General features: G+C 41.2%; 1 protein-coding gene and 1 long non-coding RNA gene across 11 annotated transcripts in view; one reads left to right on the forward strand and one right to left on the reverse strand.

Moving 5' to 3' along the window:
• Window positions 1–13,382, reverse strand: part of LOC117981122 (uncharacterized) — a 313,442-nt gene that overhangs the window by 77,095 nt on the left and 222,965 nt on the right. The window lies entirely within an intron of this gene.
• The window catches only part of CALD1 (caldesmon 1), a 191,849-nt gene that overhangs the window by 62,543 nt on the left and 115,924 nt on the right, over window positions 1–13,382 (forward strand). For all 10 annotated transcript variants that reach the window (XR_010112648.1, XR_010112650.1, XR_010112652.1 and 7 more), the window contains exon 2: window positions 2,532–2,619. The gene's annotated coding sequence lies outside the window, so the exon portion shown is untranslated. The remainder of the gene's footprint in view (window positions 1–2,531; window positions 2,620–13,382) is intronic.

Here is a 13,382-nt window from a genome sequence, read left to right on the forward strand (position 1 = left end):
GATCTATTTTTAAATATTTTATTTTAATTTCCATCCCCACAAATTATGTGACTTCCTGCCAACTATGATTGAAATAGCTACTTGCCATTCCTTTCCCATTTTAAGGATTATGTCCTGTAGCTTTTCATTTTTCTGTCTGTTATTAAGAAATGATCTGCCTTATCCTCTAATGTATGAAAGGAGCTCGTGCAAGTCTGTAGAACACAGCTCTCTTGAAGTCTACCTAGCAAAAAAGGGAGTGGGGAACCTCCATCCCTCTGGGCACTGGATACAAAGGTGATCGTGTGCTTCTTTGGCACTTTCATCTCTGGGCAGGGACAGATCCTCATGCTTTCCAGCAAAGGCAGCCCTGTGGGGATCGTTTTTTGGTAAGACCCTGTGTCCAGCACATCTTTCAGCATTGTGTACTCTACGAACAGACATATGAGCCTGAATCCCACATGGACTGAGTAACTTGGAAGAGTTTCATGATCCCAGAGCACACAGCCATCTCATAAAAGCCTCACACCAGGCTTCTCAAGGGCTCTGCCTGGAACATGCTTCCTTCAGATCTTTACATGGGGGGCTTCTTCCTAGAAATGTGTTTTTAGCCTAGATGTCTCCTTTTCAGAGAGACTATCCCTCACCATCCAACCTCCAGGGACCCTCAGTGGACCTCTTTACATCCTGCTGTTTTTTATTTGCTCACTCACTATCAGAAATGTATGGTGTCTGAACTCCAGCAGAGTATAAGCTCCATGGAAGCAGAGCCCTTGTACATCACCTTGCGCTGTGTCCTGAAGCAGAGGACTCACTCAGTGAACAAGCAAGTGGGCTCCTGTATCCACCAAATACACCCAGCATGGTGGGTCAGGCCCTGGCTTTGAATACTGGCCTCACCACTAGCTGGGTGAATTCAGGCAAATGACTTCAGCCAAGAAACTTCTCAGTGCTTATCCTAAGATAAGAATATGTATTTTACAAGGTTGTTACAGTCATCAAATGAAATAATGTGTGCAATGTGCTTAGCACAGGGCCTATCACTGAAAAATACTTAACAAACAATAGTTATTATTATTATTTCCATAATGAAAGCAAATCATATTATGAAAAAGTCACAGAGGAATTATTTTATAAAAATGGTAATGTTGAAATCAGAGACCCTAATTCAACCATGTAAGATAAAATTTTAAATTAATGAAAATCTGGGTCTTCTTGTTAGTTATTTACAATTATTTATTTTTGTAAAGGATCCCTAATTTAACCTTTGCAATGATTCTCTGTTGAAATAAGTTATTATCTCACCCTCCCCTCTTCCCCCACCACCAGCCTCTTAGTATCCATTTGGAAAATGCCATCTTTCTGAGAATACTTGCAGTAGAAATTTTAAATTAGGATATTAACCATCTCCTGTAAATATATGCTAGCAATGTTTTTCTATTTGTTTAATCTAGAAAGGTGCTAGTTACAGTTTTTCATGCTACTGAATGACTTTAGCTAGAGGTTTCCTGGGGGTTCTAAGAAAATCGCTATTCTTAGGGGACTAGAAATCTGATCAAGAGGGAAGAAATTACTTCTTTCTTTTTATTACACCTTGGTTCTCCTATAGTAAATGTTTTCATATAAAACTCATTTCTCCTCATGCCCGAGGAGATGGTTAAATCAAAGGAGCAATAACTAGTGCCTGGCTGTTTGCCACTGGCTGCAATGGGGACTCGGGGAGGAAGACAGGCTCATTTGCCTAACAGGGCCCAGCTCCCTTCCCGTCTTCCTTCATCTTGGGCCTTTTCCTTCCTTACTACCTCCGGTCTAGACTCAGCTTTCCCTGCAGAGACCTTTGGCAACTGCTTCTGAGCCAGGGCAGCCAGCATCTGTGTGTCAGGCACTGCATTAAAAGCTATGGCTTAAAGGGCTCAAGGGAGGAATGGTTCACCCGGGCGTCTATTTGAAGTTGCGAGGTAACTAATGGGAGAGAAAGATCTTAAAACAGGGAGTAAGAGCTTTAGCAACTCTCTGGCCCTTAGACCCTAAATCTGAAAATAGAAAGGAAAGAGATTATCTGAAGACAAACTCCACTGTTAGTGACTCTGCCATTCATTTTATGTTTTCTCTTGAAAGCCTTTCTGTCTTTGTCTCACTAACAAGATAGTTCATGGACATACATAGACATTACAGACCAAAAAAGTTTTCCACTTATAACATTTTCTTCCTTCAGTTTCCCTTTATTCATTCTCAAATTTTGAAATAAAATTACTGAGGGGATTGGGAGCAGTGAAAAAGAAACTTGGCAATTAGATACTGTCCCTGGGTTTGTCTTAACTATACCTCCTTCTCCAGAATAATTTATTCAGAATAAATGGATGGACTTTGCGATAACTGTATTTTCCTTAAAATGCAAATGCACAATAGCTATTTCTACCCCTGCCTTATTTCTCCCTTTAGATTCTAACTAACAACAGTACTTGAGGAAGAAATGATATTTGAAAATATATAGTCTGTATTAACTAAAATTCATTCAACTGAATTATGTTTCCATCCTCCTTTTATTCCAGGTATCATTGGAACATTTCAAGATCATCAAATCAAATTCCACAGGGATTGGTGACCAACCAGAAGGCTCAGACATCTGATTGCTGACCTGTGAGTAAAGTTTATGTTTTATTAATACTTTGGGCTCTGCTCTTAGGAATTACACAGCCTCTATGCCTGATATTCTAAATTCTTACATCTGAAGATGCACTGTGAGAAACCAGTTTTTCTGCTGTGGCCCTCCTACTTTACTTGCCAGTTAATTAATCAGTTAGAATCTATCAAGTTTTGAAGGATCTATCAAGTCTTTTATCCTGTTTTGTAATCTGATTTTTTTTTTGCTTTGTTTTTAAATGTTTCCTGCAATGTAATATCTTTCACAAAACAGTCCTGGATCAATCATGAAGTCTTCACTTCCTGTGAAAAATGCTAGTGACTTGAATCAATAAAGACAACATGAGTCAGCCTTCCAAGGTGAATAAGCTCACCTTTGTGCAAACACTGGTGATCTCAGGAGCGCTAAGTACCCCTCACTTTCAACAAATCTCTCTCACCTGGGAGGAAAACTTCTACCAGAACAAGGACCACCTAGGGAGGTGAAAGAGGGGATTTCCACTTTAGAGGATGGAGAAACCAAAGGGCATTTCACTCATTCACAGTTTTGCTGAGCTTGGCTCCAGTAGGTAGAAAAGTTCTTCAGGAGTTCAGCACACCACTCAGGCAATTGTTGTTTCAAGATTCTATCTGTTGCCCCCATGCAAGTTTTCTCAGGCTACCATAGTGAAAATCCACAGACTGCGTGGCTTAAACAACAGAGATTTCTTTTCTCACCATTCTGGAGGGTAGAAGTCTGAGATCAAAGTGTTGGCATGGTGGATTTCTTGAGGCCCTCCTTGCAGATGGCCACCTTCTCCCTGTGTCTTCACATGGTCCTCTCTCCGGGCACACACCTGTCTGGTGTCTTTCTCTCTGTGCCCAAATTTCCTCTTCTTGTAAAAACACCAGTCATATTGGATTAGGCCCGCCCTAAAGACCTCATTTTAACTTAATCACTCTTTGAAGAACTCATCTCCAAATGCGGTTACATTCTGAGATCCTGAAAGTTAGGATTTCAGTGTATGAATTTGGGGGAAATACCATTCAGCCCATAATGCTGCCACCATCATTTTCTCTCTCTAATATGCTGACTTTTTGTTTATTGCACGTGGGCTTCCCTCTGTTTCTCCCCTCCTGAACTCTTTTAGCGATTACATTACTCTCAGAGCATCTGCAGTTCTTAGAGTGTATTATAATCATTTGGGTACAGCTCTCATTTCTCTATGACATTCTATAAATTCTGAAATCAGAGAGTGTGCCTTTTACATCTCTCATAGCACTAGAGGAGGTTTTGTATACAGTAGACATTTTGTAATATTTATTAAATGAATGAATGAATGAATGGAAAGAGGATTAGATGCAGCCTCTGAACCTACAATTTATTTGCTTTAAGACTGTCTCCAAATGATGAGTATTAAAGATGCTTTCTCCTCACTTCCTGCCCCCCAAGACAGGTAGAAATAAGTTAAGGCTGAGGAGAAAGATTGAAAGAAAGGTGTGATTGACTAATAGCAGGAGAGTTACCTTTCTCCCAGAGGTAGGAAATAGTAAATAGCACAAGCATGCCCCAGTTAAGGTGGCTTTCCACAAGAAAACTGTTCGGGGATCCAAGAGGGACTTACTGAGTTTGAAGCCTGTGGGACATGCAAGGGCCTGTGTCTAGAAAACAATGCATATGCAGGTCTGAAGGTCAGGTGAGAACCAGAGATGTTCACAGTCACCACCTACAGGCAGGAAGCAGCAGTGTGTCAATGAATGAGGCCATCAAGGAAGACTGTGTAGAGGGAGAGGAGCAGTGGCTTAAAGATTCCATCAGAAATTGTGTATGGAAATTTTTCCTGCTAGATAACAGGAGAAGGACCCGTCCAAGAGGAAGAACACTGCACGATACTTCTAATGAAGCTGTGTGAGAACATGTAGATGAGCTAATGTGTGTGTCTATTTTTTCTCCCCTAGTGTTTTTGGACCTATTTTGTTCCTTCTCTGTCCTGTCTTTTGGGGGCTATGCCCCAAACCATTCCTGTGAGCCTTCTCCTACCCACCTTTGCTCCCTTCTAGCTAACTCCACCTATGGTCATTGTCCAACTCCCCTGCTGCCTGCTCAGGGAATCTTAGACAAACTTCCTTTGGGCCCATTTTCTTCATCAGCCAATCAGAGCTGATCAGAATGGACAGGGGCGGAGGCCAGGATGAGAATCCTTAATGACCAAAGAGACAGAGGCAGGTCGTTTTCAGGGTCAGGTGGCTGTGACGCTGTGGTCACAGAGCATCATCTTGTTTAGTCAGTAAAGGCCCCAGATAGGGGTGGAGGGCTGTGCCTCTTTTGCCCTGAACTCCCTCCTTTGTCCATTGTCCCCTGCTGATTGTCCCACTCCACCTGTTCCCCAGAATAAGCTTTGGCAGTATTTTAGGGTTTCCCTGCCAGACCAGAGAGTGGAGGGGCCAGGCCATGGCCCCTGACAGTCATTACCAGCCTCCCCTCTCTAGGCCTCACCATCAAATGTCATTTCTCACGGAGCCATATTTACCCCTGGGCTGAATTTCCCTAATTTGCCCTGCTAGCATGATGCAAATAAAAGGGGTAAAGGTATTTATTCATCTCTCTTTTATTTTCCAAAGTGTTATTTCTTTTCCTTTAAGTTCTCTCCTTGCTTTATGTTTCTTCTCTCTCCCTTAGTTCTCCTTCCTTAGTAGAAACCCTTGAGCTTCAGGGTGATTTTCTGATTATGAGCAGAAGAGGCTATCAGAGATCTGGAAGCCACCTCCTGCATTTCTTTATTCCCCCACCTCACCCAATTGTTTTAAATGTACATTGAGATACCAGCTTTCTTCAAGAACCCACTTCCACACTTTCCTCTTTGTGTTCTTGGAGTAGCCAGGAAAAAGATGCCCATTTTCTTGAAGGTACCCAAAATGTCAGTGACACTTGGGTCAGTGATTTTATGCAAATTACTAATTATATCAAATGAGAAATGTTGAAAGCAAGAGGAAACCCTTTGCAATCCATGAATGGTCTAGTTGGGGTGTTCCAATGAATGATGGCCAGTGGCCAACATAGGTGCCTCCTGACTGTGTTTCATTAATTTCAGTCAGCTCATGGGCTTGGAGAGAAAGATCATTTTCCTATGAGCACGTAAAAGAAGTGCTTTGAGTTGTAAGCACTTCGAAGGCTTTGCCCTTGTTTTCGAATGGGAGATTTTATAACCACTGTGGGCCAGTATTTTTGAAGTCAGTCGAAGCTCCAGATGGAGTGGAAAGAGAAGCTTGGGTTTTTATTTTCTTCTTCTTTTCTTGAGTTTTGCAGAATGAGCCTCCCTGGAAACCTTGACAAAGTCCTTAGTCTCCTTTGGTTCAGGTGGGCCCAAGCTTTTTATAGTAGGATCTGAAGGGATCTTTCTTAAACTAAGATTCCTTCCTGTGGGTTTTTAGTAGTGGCTGTAGAACTAGGCTTATATGGGAGAAGGTCTGAAATCCACTCCCTTCCCTGGGAGTCTCCTCTCAAGGAGACCACTCTCAGGGTCCTTGTCATGAGATATGAGAAGAAAAGTCCACAATGAGCCTCGGCATAGTCCAGATTTGGTTAAGGATTGAGGGGACACGAGGTCACAGGTCCCATGGGACTCCCAGCGTTCTGGAAACCTTCATAGTAAAGAGGGTAGAGGACATTCCAACACCACCATGTGCAGCTTTAGTAACCTTGCCCAAATAAACGTGTTTCCCCGGCCAGGGAATTGCACCTGGTCTTAAGAGGTACCTCCATGAAAACACACCTTTCTGCCTGGCATGACCATTGACAGAGAAAGACTGTGCTGAGAAGGGGGATACAGCAGGGAGAAAAACACACAACGGTGCCAGGAGCTCTTGTCTAGAACTCCTTTCCAGGCTTTTTTTTCCCATAAGCGCAAGTGAGTACACAAGTAAAGAGAAAAGAATGATTGTGCTATTTAGCTTTGAACCAAAAACTATCAAGCCTTTCCTAAGGTTCCAACTGTAATAGGATTTGTACAGTTACAGGACACAGACTCAATTGCTTCTGAACTCTGCTTTAGGATGCCTAACAGGATTAAGTTGTGAACATCTCATACCACACCGTGCAACAGTACTCAAATAGGACTTAAGCAGAACAAACAGTCTAGGGGAAAAAAAAAAACGCTAAGACATTTTCCTTCCTACCATTCTCTGTATCCCAGGCTCAACTTAATGCCAAATTGAATCTGGATTTTTTTTTAATAGATGTTTCCTAGAGGAAAAGGCAGAGCTGCATTCCCTGAAACATATTTTAGCCCAAACTTATAACTTGGATTTTTTCTTTCCTCCTCCCTTTTGCTAATTCAAAACAAAATGTCCATCACGCACTCTAACACCAGCCTCTAAGAGCTAGAGACAAATGAAGTCTGAATATTCACGCCAATGTGGTACAAATGAGCTGTGATTTCAGGATGCTGGCTGTTTTACTGACAGGGGAAAAGGGCAGTTGACTAGTTTAATATATTTGGCTGAAAACACTTTGCTAAAGAGCAGTGAAGAAGGCCAATGTTAATACTGAATCCTGTTCTTTAATGACCAAATATGATATATCATGGAATGGGGCGTCCTGAGTTTGGGGGAAAGCATTTCACCATATCCACAGGATGCAGACGAGAATGAATGCAAACATACTGCATTCATGTTGGGCCCTAAGGAAGAAGCTCTTCTAGAAGTATTTTCTCCAAGTTCCTCAAAGAATTCCTCCCATAAGTATATGAGACCATGATTTTGCATCTGATTTCACACAGAATTACAAAATTATAAATATAAAGACATTTGTTATTATGAGAGACTCCGGGAATCTAGCTAACTGTCTCCCATTATTGGCTAATGGTTTATAAATTTTAAAATGCAATTATAAGTTGGGGTTGATGAGGGAAGCCTGTGACCACCATTAGCACCTTCCTTAAACATGCATATTCAGTCAGTCATTCATTCATTCATTCTACAGATATCACTGGATTGGACCTTCTCCATCTCACGTGCCATATTAGTTCTGTGTTACATTTGCAATTCTAGTATTCCTTACCATAAAATGGGCTTTTTAAAAATTAAATGCAATGGAAAATTTTGTGAATCCAATGACGTGTTCAGTGATGTAAATTGTGATTTCTGATACTGTATTTATTTTTCATTGGCTTCGTCTTGGCAAAGGGTCATAATATTTTAAATTTCTCTGCCCTCTCATCCACCTGTTGTACTTTATTATGCGGTTTATAGGCAAAACACAGGCATGCACTGGCTATATCTGTAAATCTACTTTTCTGCAAATCACTTGAAGGGTAATGCATAATTGCCCCCTACATTATTGTTTCCTAGATTCTAACTTTTGTATAGAATGTTGTTAAAAGCAGACTATAATGTCGTTCCAAGTATGCTGCTTCCTCTGTATCCATAGGGGATTGGTTTCAGGACTCCCGAGGATACTAAAATATACTGATGCTCAATTCCCTGATATACAATGGCATAGTATTTGCACATAATCTATGCATATCCTATTGTATACTTTAAATCATCTCTACTTCTAACACCTAATAAAATGTAAATGCTATGTAAATCACTGTTATACTGTATTTCCTATTATATTTTTTATTGTTGTATGGTTTTTTTAATTGCGTTGGTTTTTTTTAAAAAAATATTTTTCTATCCCTGGTTGATTGAATCTATGGATGCAGAACCCACGGATATGGAGAGCTGATAGTAATTGAATTTAAAAGCAAAATAAGGGTGCTGTGATATTTCTATGAAATGCTCATGAGAATCAAAGATGAGAGACCAGAAGCCAATTTACCGTGAAGTCAGTAGAGTTTAAGCCGCAGGGCCTCTCATGGGGAGAGGTCCCTGCCTCAACACCCCCATGCCTAACTTTTTACATTTACTATTGTATTCTGGTTTTCCAAGAAGGCCTCTCAAATAATCTTCAGGTCCCACAAAACCTGGATCTGCCCTGAAACTGACACAGATAAACTGAGATGATTTAGCATCGTGTCTAAAGCTAATTAAGTAAGCAAAGCAAAGAAATGGTCAAAGTGTGAAATGTGATCATTTATTTTTTTAAGGCTTTAAGACAAATTCAGCTTATTTTCTAAAGTGAACCCCACTTAAGTGAAATAATAAATCAGTTTGCCAAGGCACAAGTGAACATAAACAGAAGATTCATTTTTACTTCATTAATAAACATCAAATATGAACGGAACCTAACATCAAGCAGGCCAAGGCCTCCTGCTGACAGGAAACAGCTCCTAGTAAGAGCATTTGTAGAAGAACATAAATCCTTCCAGGCAATCACGTGATCATTTCATCATTGAGGTCCTTGCTACAGTCTACTTTGTATTATCCATTTACAGGTCTTGTGAGATGTAACAGAGTGTTGTGATTAAAAGCACACAATCTGGGGCTGAGTTGCCTGGATGTAGACCCCAGCTCTACCACTTACTAGCTATGTGACCTTGGGCCAATGACTCACCTTCTCTGGGCCTCTGTCTTTTCATCTGTAAAATGGAAATAATAAGGATTGTCGCAAGGATTTAAATTGATATTATCACAGTTCTTAGAACTGTGCTTGGTACATAGTAAGTGCTACATAACTGTTGTCTAAATAAATCAACTTATCCATCTAGAATGAAAGCTATATGGGATTGCTTGTGGGTTCACTCTTGCAACTCCTCACAGTGCCTAACATGGCACATGGTCAGCCATCAATGAAAGACAGCAACCCAGGGCCCATGCTGCCCTGCAAATGTGCTTCCCTTGTCCACCCTTGATGTGGTTTGGCTTTGTGTACCCACTCAGATCTCACCTTGAGTTGTAATATTCGTCATGTGTCATGGGAGGGACCAGGTGGGAAGTAATTGAATCTTGGGAGTGGGTTTTTCCCTGTGTTGTTCTCATGATAGTGAATAAGTCTCACAAGATCTGATGGTTTTATAAAGGGGATTTCCCCCACACATGCTCTCTCTTGCCTGCTGCCATGTAAGATGTCCCTTTGCTCCTCATTCACCTTCCACCATGATTGTGAGGCCTCCCCAGCCACGTGGAACTGTGATTCAATTAAACATCTTTCCTTTATAAATTACCCAGTCTCAGGGTATGTCTTTACTAACAGTGTGAGAATAGACTAATATAAGCATTTTTTTCAAATTTTGAGTCTGAATGCTCACAGGGATGCAGGGATGCATATGTTCTCCATTTTCCCATAAGCTACCACTCCCCAAATAGTTACCTCTTTGGTCCTTTAAACTATTTGAGTTTGTCATGCCTGATATAAATGAATGATCCCATAATACACGAACACTGCTACAGTTAGTGGCAGTTTTATGGCTCACTGGAGTAAAGAGATGGGCCCATAAGGAAGTGAAATATGAGTCACTTCCACTCCCTGATGCTCTACCTGCAAACAGTGTTCCGGTTAACCTACCTATCCCTGTTTCTAAACTAGAGGTCTCAGAAGGGAAATGGGAAATCAGGAATCTGAGCAAGCACTTGCTTAGAAACAGAGACGAGTACAACCTAATGTCAGAGCTGGCCAAGACTCTATCAGTCATGACAAGCTAGGTTATGCTGGTGTCAGAAACAGCCAAAATCTCAGCGACGTCAAAATGAACGTGTGTTTATCACTCATGCTTTGTCACTAACCCTGGATAGGCAAGGGTTTCTAGTCCACATCACTGTCATCCATGCTTAGGAACCCCTACTGACGATGACTGTCTGGAAATCTTACCAACCATGATGGAGAGAAAAGAGCTCTTTGGAGGGTCTCCTATTGGCAAGTCTACCCCAGAAGTGACATGATACTTCTGCTCAAAACTCATTGGCCAGAATTAGCCACTTGGCCCCAGATGACCACAAGGGGCAAGCACAATACTATAATGTGCCCAGAAGAAGTAAAACAAGAATATGGGGCAAACAGCACAAAGGATCATAGCTGCGACATTATTTGGAACTTGGAGTCTCAGGCCAGAATTCTTAAGCTTTTCAATGAGTTCAACTCAGCAAATATTTCCATTCATAAATAACTGCATAGCAAAGTACTCAGCACTGTGAGGGGATGTCAGAGGAGATGTAGGCCTTGACACTGAGCAGCTTCAGACTTGGTCAAGAGAAAGTGATGGTACAAAACATTGGAACAACAAGGCCATATAGTATTGATCACCAAGAACAAGGCCGATAATTGCTGTAGAAGCTGAAAGGGAGGGTGGTTCTGGGATAAAGATAGGACTTGAGCTGGACTCTAGAAAAATATACGGGATTTGCAGGAGTGGAGGGCACTTCAGGTTATGGGCGGCAAGAAGCCAGAGACAAAGGCCCAGAGGCAGAAATGAGGGTGAAATTATTGCAGGATTCAGGAGTTTGGCTTGGCTGTAAGTTGTGTTTGCATGGGAGGGTAGGGTGGGGAGAGGAATCATGTGATGGATAGAGTGGAGCCATTTCACAGAGAGTCTCTGGGTTCTGCAGAGAAACAAGATGGTGGTATGTGGGAGGAAGATCATTTTTCCTGAATAACTCCATTCAAAACCAAGGAATTTGCACCTCCCAATCACCAGCCTTTCCCAGCACATTTATTCCCCAAAACAAGAGTCCTGAATACCCAACAGCTTCCCAGACCTTCTAGGCAGTCACTGAATGGAGACAGTAGTAAACCCTGGGCTGCTCCTGCCTCCAGTTTAAAGCATCTTTGATCACTTCTGCTGACAAAGAATATCCAAGTTCAAGTGAAATAGCCTCTTATTGCTGGGGTCAGTGTAGCCTTTTTGCTATGTAACATCTGTTTTTAAAATTCGGCTGAGAGTTGAGACCTTGACTTAAATCTGTTTAACTTAAAAAGCAGCAAGAGAACATCTTGTTTTCATGAATGTCCAGGGGCTGTGTGTCAACAAATAAAAGGTCTGCTTGTGGTACTCAAAGTGGAAAAGCTGGTTGTGAGATGTTCTGCCACTGGGATAAATTTATTATGGACTGTTTGTTTCTTGGAATCATGCACCAGCATTTGAAAATAAATCAGCATATTTCTGCTTGATGGTGTGTTAGAACCATGCTTTTATTGTCGGAAGTTCACAGAGCTGGATGGGTCTAGAAAGATGCCCTCTTTCATGCCTCCCACCTTAGCCGCATGAAGTTAATGTCTTAACGTGGATTCCCTGGGTCTGCATGAATTCTGGCAACAGTTTCTGATGGATCATTATTTTTATGTGACTTATGTAGGACCTGAAGTGGGAAAGAAGTGGGTGAGACTAGTTCACCATCCCTCAAATCTGACTAGTTGCTTTTCTCCTCACCCACCTATTTAGGAGAGAGAAGTGGAAAGGAATTTTATTTATCTGCACCTAGGGGAGCAAATGTCTGGCACGTACTCGACGTCAATTTAATTTGTTGAATGAATACAAACTCCAGTCTTATAAATTTATGTTCCCTGTATGAATTCATGTCTCTATATATATTAATGTCATTCCTTTTGGAAAAGGTGATTACCACCCAGATCTTATTCTAACACATAGGAAACCATTAGATCGTTCCTGTAGTTCTCTCTCATAGTAGCTTCTTTTTTTCTTCTTTTTAGGTTTCTTCCTAACATTAACCTAATTTGTATTTTATTTGTTGATTGCCCATCTCCACCATCAGACTACAAGCACCTTGAAGGCAGAATAGCTGCATTCACATCTTATATGCTACACTAAGCAAGGTAGCTAGTACATGAATATTTCATAAACATTTATTGAATTTTTTATTTATTTATTTTTATTATACTTTAAGTTCTGGGATACATGTGCAGAACGTGCAGCTTGTTACGTAGGTATACACATGCCATGGTGGTTTGCTGCACCCATCAACCCATCACCTACATTAGGTATTTCTCCTAATGCTATCCCTCCCGTAGCCCCCCACCCCCACCCCCTGACAGGTCCAGTGTGTGATGTTCCCCTCCCTGTGCCCATGTGTTCTCATTGTTCAACTTCCAATTATGAGTGAGAACATGCGGTGTTTGGTTTTCTGTTCTTGTGTTAGTTTGCTGAGAATGATGGTTTCCAGCTTCATCAATGTCCCTGCAGAGGACATGAACTCATCCTTTTTTATGGCTGCGTAGTATTCCATGGTTTATATGTGCCACATTTTTTTTAATCCAGTCTATCATTGATGGACATTTGGGTTGGTTCCAAGTCTTTGCTATTGTGAGTAGTGCTGCAATAAACATACGTGTGCATGTGTCTTTATAGTAGAATGATTTATAATCCTTTGGGTATATACCCAGTAATGGGATTGCTGGGTCAAATGGTATTTCTAGTTCTAGATCCTTGAGGAATTGCCACACTGTCTTCCACAATGGTTGAACTAACTTACACTCCCACCAACAGTGTAAAAGCATTCCTATTTCTCCACATCCTCACCAGCATCTGTTGTTTCCTGACTTTTTAATGATCACCATTGAATATTTTTATTAAAGTTCTCATTGGGATGATGGTTGTAGAGTCTCAGCCACTCTTGATTGTATCTGAATTTAAATATAATGCAGAAGATGACAGGACTTATAATGCAGCTGAATATGTAGGGGCCTTTTGTGTAATGACACACTCACATTCATTTGGCCATACACGCTACTGAAGGTCACGGCGGGATGGGCTAAACTAACCATCTCTATTTTCTCAATTTAAGGTGGTCAGCTACATCTGTCATATAGCTGGCCCGGATTAATGTCATAGCACAGGGCCGTAGCTTAGGATTTTTTTCCCCTCAAATGAGTAACTCATTCCTGGTGG

This window comes from Pan paniscus, chromosome 6, assembly GCF_029289425.2.
Source record: "Pan paniscus chromosome 6, NHGRI_mPanPan1-v2.0_pri, whole genome shotgun sequence".
NCBI lineage: Eukaryota > Metazoa > Chordata > Mammalia > Primates > Hominidae > Pan > Pan paniscus.